The sequence below is a fragment of the Rhincodon typus genome, unplaced genomic scaffold, assembly GCF_021869965.1.
Source record: "Rhincodon typus isolate 14 unplaced genomic scaffold, sRhiTyp1.1 hic_rhity00003077, whole genome shotgun sequence".
Classification (NCBI taxonomy): Eukaryota; Metazoa; Chordata; class Chondrichthyes; order Orectolobiformes; family Rhincodontidae; genus Rhincodon; species Rhincodon typus.
Genome location: NW_025968715.1, coordinates 10,555 through 21,283, shown reverse-complemented (window position 1 = coordinate 21,283; position 10,729 = coordinate 10,555). Strand labels below are relative to the sequence as shown.

Below are 10,729 nucleotides of genomic sequence, written 5' to 3'. Positions count from 1 at the left end.
AAATGAAAGCAATGACATCGAAGAGCAATTCACACCCATACATGGACCAGCAAAATCTGAGAGAGAGTTTATTAAAAAACATTTTCCAACCACTGATCTTCTCCGGTCAGAGGCTTTACACAGAGGGGACGTTTGCCTCTTTCATTGCTGTATCGAAAGATGACAATATCTTGACAAAGACTGCATTTAAAGAGATTCTATCGCTTGATGACGATGTAAAGCAGCTCAGTATTAACAATAGTCAAGGTGTCACATACGGCTATTCTTCTCTTTGTACACGGATGGCAGACTCGTGTTTTGCAAATGAAATTTTACATATTATAAATCACAGTGTAGAAGCCAACACGAGGATCGGAGTTTTATTGGTTTGGCTGTTGGAGGTGTCGACCTAGATCAAAATTATATTAAAAAAGCAAAGGCAATTAAACTGGATTATTATTTGCAAGAAGATAACGATGACATGAAAAATCTCAGTTTGCTGTGGCTCAAGAATTTCCTTCAAGAATTTCCAAACAAATTGAAAAATCAGAGGAGTGTTATGGTGAGTTTTTCATGTGCATCTATTTCTGGAAGTGTTTTCAGAAGCATTATAAAGCAAAAATGACATGATGAAGATGAGAAGCAATTAGAGGGCTGACCAGGAACTCAATCAATGATAAATTTTGAAAAGTGTAATAAAGGGGAATGAGGAAATCCACAGTTTGGAGCCTAGACAGCTGAAAACACTGCTTACAATGCAAGGGCAATTTAATTCAGGGATGCTGGACCAGCCCGAATTAGAAGAGTGCTGATATTTGAGAGAGTTGTGGGGCTGGAGGAGGTTACAGACACAGAGAAGGAAGAGACCATTGAAGGATTTAAAAAGTATGAGAATTCTAAAACTGAGAAAGTTTTCAGGTTCACTCCATTCATGGTTTGGAGGCCTAGGAAGGCGCATTCAGTAGACTGTCGAAGGATTACTGAAGGCATATCTGTGAAGGCCCCAGGCAAGTTTTTCAAATGATTGACATGGATCAAGGATGGGCATTCATGTTTCCCTCACCACAGGTGCACATGTGTCTTCCCAGAATGCTTTCATCAGTTTAATTCATGATTTCCAATTTAGCTATTTGATTTCTCAGCCTGATTTCCCCGATTGGTGAGCTTCCAGTGAATGTGAGTTCATCTCCAACTTTAAACTTTTGTCCCCATTACTGTATCTCACCCTGGTACTGTGGTCATCTCAAATATAAGCAAAATACCGCTGATTCTGCAAATCTGAAATAAAAATAGAAAGTGTTTGAGAGAGTCAGCAGGTTTGGCAGTATCTGTGGAGAGAGTAACAGACTTAACACTTTGAGTCCAGTATGACTCTTCTTCAGAATAGAAGAAAGCTGAAAATGCTGGTCATCTCCACTCACTTCATTTCAAGGAATGTGGGTGAACATTTATGGCAAACAATTGGCTTAGCCATTCATCATTTGTCAGATTTGCCTGGACCACATAATCCAGTACCGTGTCTTTCTCTGTAAAAATTCCTGGCAATTGCAGAATCAGTGTTAAATACAAAATTAATCTCCAGTTAATCATTTCCACTCCTCACCATCTGCTTAACCCAATTTCCCATACTGCCTGCATTCTAAAAGCAGCTCATTGACTTTTTAATCACTAAACTGTAATCATTCTATTCCGCTGCCAGTGTCACTTCTCCACCTCTTTTTGCCTAGCCCGCTAGTTCACCTGGATCAGGTACTAATCGTGAGATTATTACCTTTGTACTTTCTTTGAAATTTTGTCCCCAAACTGCTCGTAATCCCACAGCTGAACCTTTTTCCAAGGCCAACCTTTGTCATCAATGCCTACCTCAACCATAACAAGTGGATCCTTTCCCTTCCATTCCATGTCCTTCCCCATCCGAAAAGAGATGTCATGAACGTGGTAGCAGGTCGGCAACACAGTCTTCAGCACCCTCTGACTTTGTTGCAGAGAACAGTATCTGTTCTCCTAACAAAGCTATCTCCTCCTGCTACTCTATTTCTCTTTTCTTCCCCTATTTGATGGTGCTCTGAACCACAGAGCTGTGGTTAATTTACTCATCCTGCCTGCAGCTTGTGCCCTTGACCACACTGGGAGCAAGGACCATGTAGCTACTGGAGAAAGGCGCTAGTTGAGGACCCTCCAAAGCTAAATTGTGGATTGGTGTAGCCATCTCATCCGCAGTGACACCCTACTGTCCCTGACCATGGAGCAAATCTGATGTAAGTAATCTAAGTGGTGTGGACTGCCTCCTGTAACAGTGTCCAGGTTTTCTCTCCCACTCCCTGATGTGTCGCAGTGTCTGCAGCTCGGACTCCAGCTCATTAGCTTTGAGCCGATTTCCTTGAGCAGCCAATATTTGTTACAGATGTGGTTACCATGGATTGCTCCAGTTTCCACCAGCTCCCACATACCACAGCTGCTCAGGATGTTGTTTTCTGAAAATAACATGACAGTGTTTCTGATCATTCCTAAGCTTTTTTCCTGAATTATAGGTTTCCTATTTCACATCAATATCAAGACAAGAAGAATTTGAAGGGACTCCGAAGAAAATTATTCCTTTGTTCTCTGTCACGTATTTTCTTTCAATATTCTTTTCTATCATATCGTGTATGAGGTAACATTTATTTTTTCATAATTATTTATAACATGATTTCATAGAATACATCACAGAAAAAATCAGTTGTGTAATAGAAGATTCTCAACTTTATTTACAGGTTGGACTCTGTGAGAAATAAGGTATGGGTTGCAGCTCTTGGTGTTGTATCGGCTGGATTAGCTGTACTGTCAGGATTTGGACTGCTGTTATACTGTGGGATGAAATTTGCCATCAATACTGCCAACGCACCTTTTCTGATTCTGGGTCAGTAATACTTACTTTACAAATACAAGTTTGATCAAATTTCAAACGATTTTACAGAGGACCATAGGAACAGGAATAGGCCATTCAACCCTTTGAGCTTGTTCTGCCATTCAATGAGATCATGCCTGGTCTGTGGCCGAATTCCACATACCTGCCTTTGGCCCATATCCCTTAATACCTTTGCTTAACGAAGGTTCATGTTAGACTCAAAATTAAGAACTGATCCCACATCCACTGCTGTTTGTAGATGGGAGTTTCAAACATGTATCACCTTTTCTGTATAGAAGTGTTGCCTACCATCTTGCCTGAACATCCTGGCTGTAATTCTCAGACTATGCCCCTTAGTACTCAAATAGTCCTTACCTAGTGGAAATAGTCTAATTTTATCCATCCTATCTTTTCTTGTTAATATCTTGAGGACTTCAATTAGGTTGGGTCTTAACCTTCTAAATTCTAGAGAAAACAGGCCTAATTTGTATAATCTGATCTCTTAACCTAATCCCTGAAGTCCAAGTATCATTCTTGTAAACCTACATTGTACTTCCTCCAAGTCCAGTATATCCTTCATTAGGTGTGGTACCTAGATCTGCACGCAGTACTCCAAGTAGGTTCTAAACAGGGAGTTGTGTATAACTGCAGCATAACTTCTGTATCCCTGCACTCCAAATCTCTAGATGTAAAGGCCAACATTCCTTTCACTTTCTGGATTATTTTCTGCACCTGTTTGTGACATTTTAAAAATTGATATTGCCCAAGTCTCTTGGGCATCCACTGTATTTAACTTCATATCATCGAGAAAGTACCCTGATCTTTCCTTTGGTCCAAAATTGATAACATCACACCTCCTTAAATTGAATTCTGTTTGCCAAAGGTTTGCCCATTCACCTACTCTATTTTGTATCTTTGTAATTTTGTGCTATCATCCTCACTGTCTACAATGCAGCCTAACATTATGTCATCGGCAAATTTGGATATGTAACTTTCCAGGCCATTGTCCAAGTCATTCATAAATAATGTTAATGAATGATTGAGGCCCTAATACAGATCCTTGTGGACACTGCAGGCCACATCCTGCCAATTTGAGTTCCTACCCATTATCCCTTACTTCTGTTGCTTGCCACTCAACCAATTTTAAGCCAAGTCTGTAATTTATCAATTCCATGGAGTTTTACTTTAGTTAACAGTCTCTTATGTGTGCCTTTATCAAATGCCTTCAGGAATTTCATATGAACAACATTTATAGACATTCCCCTCCACTAATTTAGTCACCTCTTCCAAAAAAGCAATGAATTTTCTCAGGCACATCCTACCTGTTATAAATTCATGCTGATTATCCCTGATTAATGGAAAAAAATTCAAGATATTCAGTTATCCAATGCTTGAATATAAACTCCAACAATTTTCCCACCACAGGTGGAATACAGTCTTCAGTTCTGGTCACCATTTTATCGGAAGGAAGTTGTTAAACTTGAGAGGATGCAGAAAAGATTTACAAGAAAGTTGCTGGGACTGGAGGGTTTGAGCTGTAAGGAGGGGCTGAATAGGCTGGGGCTCTTTTCTCTGGAGTGGCAAAGACTGAGGGGTGACCTTGTAGAGGTTTATAAAATCATGAGGGGCATTGATAGACGGAACAGTCAAGGTCTTTTTCTGAGAATGCGGGAATCCAAAACTCGGGGGTTTAGGTTTAAGGTGAGAGGGTTAAGATTTAAAAGGGACCTAAGGGACAACTTTTTCACATAGAGGGTGATGCGTATTTGGAATAAGCTGCCAGAGGAAGTGGTGGAGGAGGCATCTGAATGGGTATATAAGTAGGAAGAGTTTAGAGGGATATGGCCAGATGCTGGCAAATGGGACTGGGCCAGATGGGGATGTCTGGCGAGTCTGAATGAGTTGGACTGAAGGGTCTGCTTCTGTGCTATATGACTCTATGACCCAGCCTTGACAGCCCTCTGCAGTAAATAATCTAACCGATTCATCCTCTAAGAGATGAAATTCCTCCTCATCTCTGACCTAACAAGGTGTCCCCTTATTCTAAGTTTATGTCATCTAGTCTTACAATCTTCTCAAAAGGCATAACCCTGTCAAGTCCCCAAAGAATCTTGTATGTTTCAATAATGTCACCTGTCATTCTTCTAAATTCCAATGAATACAGGGCCAACTTACACAATGTATTCTCATAAGACAATCTCTCCATTTCAAGTATCAACTAGGTAAACAGTGTCTGGAGTGACTTCAGTGCTATTATATCATTCCTTAGATAAGGGGATCAAAACTGTTCATATTATTCCAGCTGTGGTCTGACTAGTGTTTTGTATACTTCTGACAGGACATTCAACTTTCATACTTGATTCCTTTTGAAATGAAGACCAACAAAACATTTGCCTTCACTATTACCTATTGAACTTTACTGCTAGCTTTTTGTGATTCATGGACCAAGAGTCACAAATCCACTGTTCTGTAGCCTTCTGCAGTCTTTCCCCATTTCAGTAATATTCAACTACTCTATTCTTCCTGCCATAGTGCATATCCTCACATTTTCCAACATTCAATTCCATCTGCCAAGCTTTTGCCCACTCACTTACCCTGACTATATCAATCTGCAGACTTGCCACTTGCCATCCCTCCTATTTTTGAGTCATTTGCAAACTTGACCATATTACATTCACTTTACTTATCCAAGTCATTAATGTATATTGTAAATAGTATTTCAGAATACTGAGGATAGGCATACTGCTACTATAAAGGAAAGTTCTTAAGGAAGGCCCCACCAGTAGTGGTTAACTAAAGAAGGAAAGAAAAGCAACAAACTTAAGGAAAAGGCATGTACATCTACATCAGGAAGAGGAGGGAGTGAGGAACTTAAAGAAATTACAATCGCAAGTGAAGTGGTATAGAGAAAACTGATGGAGCTGTGGGCCAACATGTCTCTGCGTTCAGATGGATTTCTTCACAGAGTCTTAAAAGATGTGGCTAATGGGGTGGTAATGAGGTGCTATCTGATGTTGTTCTTCCTTTTCCAAAATTCCCTAAATTCAGTAAAATGTTCCATCCAATTGGAAAACAACAAATACCATATGATTCAAAAAGGGAAGGAGGCAGAAAACAAGAAAATGTAAGCCAGTTAGCTTGATGTCTGTTGTGGGTAACATGTTAGAATCAATCAATATAGAGATTTTCGCTGTGTACTTTGAAAAATTAAAGGGAAGAGTCAGCATGGTTTTGTGAAAGACATGTCATGTTTAGCATACGATTGGATTTGGAGTCTCCAGTGCAATTAGGGATGGACAATAAATGCTGGCCAAACCTATGGCACCCACATCCCACGAAATAGTAAGAAAAATTCTTGAGGGGTAGCATTCTTAGCTTATGTTTAAATTCAGCACTGCTAGAACACACTGCCTTATACTGGTGAAGGCAGATTCAAAAAGTGGATCCCTGTGATATATACTTGTCGAGAGCCAGCACATACACGTCGGGCCAAATGGTCTTCTTCTGTGCTGTAGGTATTCATTATTCTATTCTGCAGTTCTGTGTTCTGCTGTAAACATACATGTCTGTCATAACCTTTTAGAGGAATGAAAGTCTTGCTGTTGGTAACAGTTGTTGAAGTTCTCAAGTCTGTAGTGAAGTATATTGTACAATGTCCTTGCTCAAATATTCTCTTGATGTGATCAGGCAGGCTTGCAGAAGCCATCGAAGTTGAACAGATATTTATCTGGTTCTAACTGTAAAGATAATGTGACCATAGACCCAAGGCTGCTCTTTCATTACAGAGAGACAGCTGGTGGTGAGTGTATTCTGAGTGTCACCATGCTTCAGGCTAAGAAAGGGGTTGAGAAGACAGGATCTTTATGGTGACTTCAGCTGATGCAGGAATTGAACCTGCACAATTGGCACCATTGACCAACTGTCAGCCAACTGAGCTAACCATTTTGTATCACACTCCTGTATGGGGCAGACTATAATTATAATGCAGCATTATGTCTGTATTCATTGGAAACATTGCAGGTTAGCCCTGTAATCAGGTAGGAAATATAATTACAATAGCGAATTTGGCATACTGTCTCCATTTATTTGCAGCATTTGGATTTGAATTTCTTTTGAATTGTTGAAATGTAATTTAAAAATTCAAGGCAGGGTCTTCGTGGTATTATCATGAGACAATTAATCCAGACACTCAGGTAAAATTTTGGAGACCTGGGTTCAAATAGCGAAATGGTGAAATTTGAATTTGATAAAAATCTGGAAGTAAGAGTCTAATGATGAGCCAATGATGAAACTATTGTTGATTGTTTCAAAACACCATATGTTTCACAAATATCTTTTGGGGAAGGAAACTGCCATTCTTATCTGGTCTGGGCCTATATATGACTTTAGACACACAGCAATGGGGATGATGCTCAACTGCCCTCTGGGCAATGAGGGATGGGCAAGAAATGGTGGCCTAGCCAGTGACGCCCACATTCTGTGAATGGACAAAAAAATTACAAAATGTTAGCTTGCAAGTTCAGCAGGTAGTTGGGAAGGCAGGTAGTAGGAAAGTTGGCTTTTATGTCAAAGGGAATGAAATACAAAAGGAGGTAGGTCTTTTTAAAACTGGTAAACAATGCCCATATCCCATGGAATGAATAAAAAAAAGGTTTGATAATAAGCATTGATTCTTCATCATGCTGATGAGAATGTTGAATTTTAAACACCTATATTTGTAGTCATTGATTGATAATCACTGGTATACTAATTCACCTTCTCTCATTTCTCTAGGTATTGGCGTAGATGATATGTTTGTTATGCTTGCCAGCTGGCAAAAGACAAAGGTCACAGATAAAGTTGAACATCGCCTTGCAAACACATACGCTGAAGCAGCTGTCTCTGTTACAATCACCACTCTAACTGATGTTTTGGCCTTTTATATTGGCATTATGACACCTTTTCGATCCGTGCAGTCATTCTGTGTTTACACTGGCACAACAGTTCTGTTTTGCTTCATTTATAACATTACATTTTTTGGAGCTGTTCTTGCACTTAATGGGAGGAGAGAAGCTTGTAACAGGCATTGGCTGACGTTCAGAAAAGTTGAAAGTGATCATGAACCAGAAGAATCTAAATGCTATGCAATGTGCTGTGTAGGTGGAGCTTACAGTAGTGAGACTGGCACAGAAAAAGAACATCCAGTTTATTTCTTCTTTAAGGAATATTATGGTCCATGCCTTACAAACATTTGGACCAAGGCAATTGTGGTTGTCCTATACATTGGTTATTTGGCCATCAGTATTTATGGCTGTTTAAATATCAAAGAGGGAATTGATCTGAGAAATCTTGCCTTTGATGGTTCATATGTGATTAAATTCTATGATGATCAAAGTACTTTTTTCTCAAAATATGGACCACGTGTTATGGTTGCTATCACTGAACCCGTGGAATATTGGGATTCCACTGTTCAGGATGAAATTGAAACCTGCATGGGCAGATTGGAAAACAACTCATATGTCGATCCTGAATTGTCAGAGTCTTGGCTTCGTGTGTACATTGATCTATCTAAAAAGATGTCAATAGACATACAGAAGAAAAATGCATTCATGGGAAATTTACTTACATTGTTTCAAATTGTTCCTTTGTTTGAACAAGACATTAGGTTTTCAGAAAGTAAGCAACAAATTAATGCTTCTCGCTTCTTCATTCAGACCATTAATGTCAATACTTCAGTTGCTGAGAAAAACATGCTGAATGAATTAAGAAAGCTTGCGGAGGAATGTCAAATCCCTCTGTTGGTGTATCATCCTGCATTTATCTGTTTTGATCAATATCTTGCTATAGTATCCAACACAATACAGAATGTAGTTGTCGCTGTTAGTGTAATGCTGATCGTTGCGCTATTTTTAATACCTAATCTAATGTGCTCTGTATGGGTAACATTTTCTACTGCATCAGTTTTAGTGGGTGTTGCTGGTTTTATGGCTTTTTGGAGTGTCAATTTAGATTCTATATCAATGATTAATCTGGTCATTTGTATTGGTTTTTCTGTGGACTTTTCAGCTCATATTTCGTATGCATTTGTGTCCAGTGACAGAGAAAGTGCAAATGAGCGAAGTATTGATGCATTATATAGCCTTGGATATCCTATCATCCAGGGAGCCCTTTCAACCGTACTGGGTGTGGTTGTATTGGCTGCTGCAGCAAGTTACATATTTAGGACATTTTTTAAAACCATGTTTCTTGTCATAACCTTTGGGGCTGTTCATGGTCTTATAGTTCTGCCTGTGTTTCTGACATTTAGTGCAAGCTGTGAAACGTCAAACAGCGCAAAATCAGGTAAGATAACTAACCTGCCGGGCAACCATATCCATTCCAATAAGGCAATTGAACAGAACGTGACATGTTATACAAATTCATTTAAAGGCATTTCGGGAGGACAGGATCTCGATTATCCTGGTTTCTTTGTTTCAAATGCCTCCAACAGCTTTCCCCTTCCTAGGCACCGTCCCTTGCACTTGCATGACATGCAACACCTGCCCTTTTAGCCCCTCTGTCCTGACTTCCCAAGGTCCTAAACATTCGTTACAGGTGAAGCAGCAATTTTCCTAAACTTCTTTCAATCTAGCCTACTGTATTTGCTGCACACAATGTGGTTTCCTCAACACCGGGGTGACCAATCATGAACTTGGTGACTACTTTGCTGAACCCCTCTGCTCAGTTCATAAGCATGACCCCAACCTTCCAGCTGTCTGTCATTTTAATTCACCCCCTTTCTCTCACACTGACATTTCTGTCCTCGACCTACTGCAGTGTGCTGTGAAGCTCAATGCAAACTCAAAGAACAGCAACTCACCTCCCATTTACAGCATCTGGACTCAACAGCATCAGTCAATTTTGACGTCTTAGTGTTTTTGTTTTCCTGTTTTTCCTTTCCAACAGAGGTCTTCATTTTACAACTGTTAACAATTACTCTGAACTAAGATTGTTGAACGTATGACTTAGAGGTCAGGATGTAACCCATGAATGGGTTCTATCCATTTCATGGACCAATGTTCAAGATAAAGGTCCATGGCAGTGATTGGTTCTGCAAGTTGTTGCTCCTCCAAACATAGGGAGCTTCTCTCCTGCTAAGCTCACAAATGAGAGAATGAAGAGTCTGTGATTGGAGGAATTATAGTCAGAATATATTGGTTGGACCAAAGGGTCTGTTTCCATGCTGCATGATTCGACAATGGATTCATGGTCATCATTAGACTCTTAATTCCAGATGTTTGTTGAATTTAATTTCCACTATCTTCCATGGCAGGATTTAAACTCAGATCACCAGGACATTACCTGGATCTTTGGATTAACTGTCCTGTGATAATACCACGAGGCCATCACCTCTCTGAAGTTGAGTGTGTTTAAGTGTGTGCCCTGCTCATTCTCAGGGATCTCACTCAGTCACTGTCACCCACACACATCAGCATTAACTCACTGTGTGTGTGCAAGGATGTAGGTGTGGCTGAGTGAGTGAGGGGCCTTAGAATGGTAGTGGGTCAGACACACATGTAGTCACACACAGACAGAGGCTGCTCTTGTGAGACACGCAGATGCAAAAATATGCATACACATTCTTCCCCACTCCCTCCTGTCTCCTTTTCACATACCAGTAATTAATGCATACTCAGGGCTGAGATAAAAGGAAAATCCAGGCTGAAAGTCAACCTGCTCCAAATCCTGACTTTTTAAAAGGAATTCTGCTGAGGTTAGCTCAGAATGAGTATGCCATTGTTGGCAAATGCAAGGTCATTGTTAGTTCAACATAATTTCTCAGCTCAGCTGCAGTTCCTTCCCTCTTTCCTGGTGATTATAATTTGTTGCCCTGTATGTCTCTCT

General features: G+C 40.0%; 1 pseudogene; it reads left to right on the top strand.

The window, feature by feature from the left end:
* Positions 1-4: 4 nt before the first annotated feature.
* Positions 5-9,460, top strand: LOC125481683 (annotated as a pseudogene).
* The last annotated feature ends 1,269 nt before the right edge of the window (positions 9,461-10,729 follow it).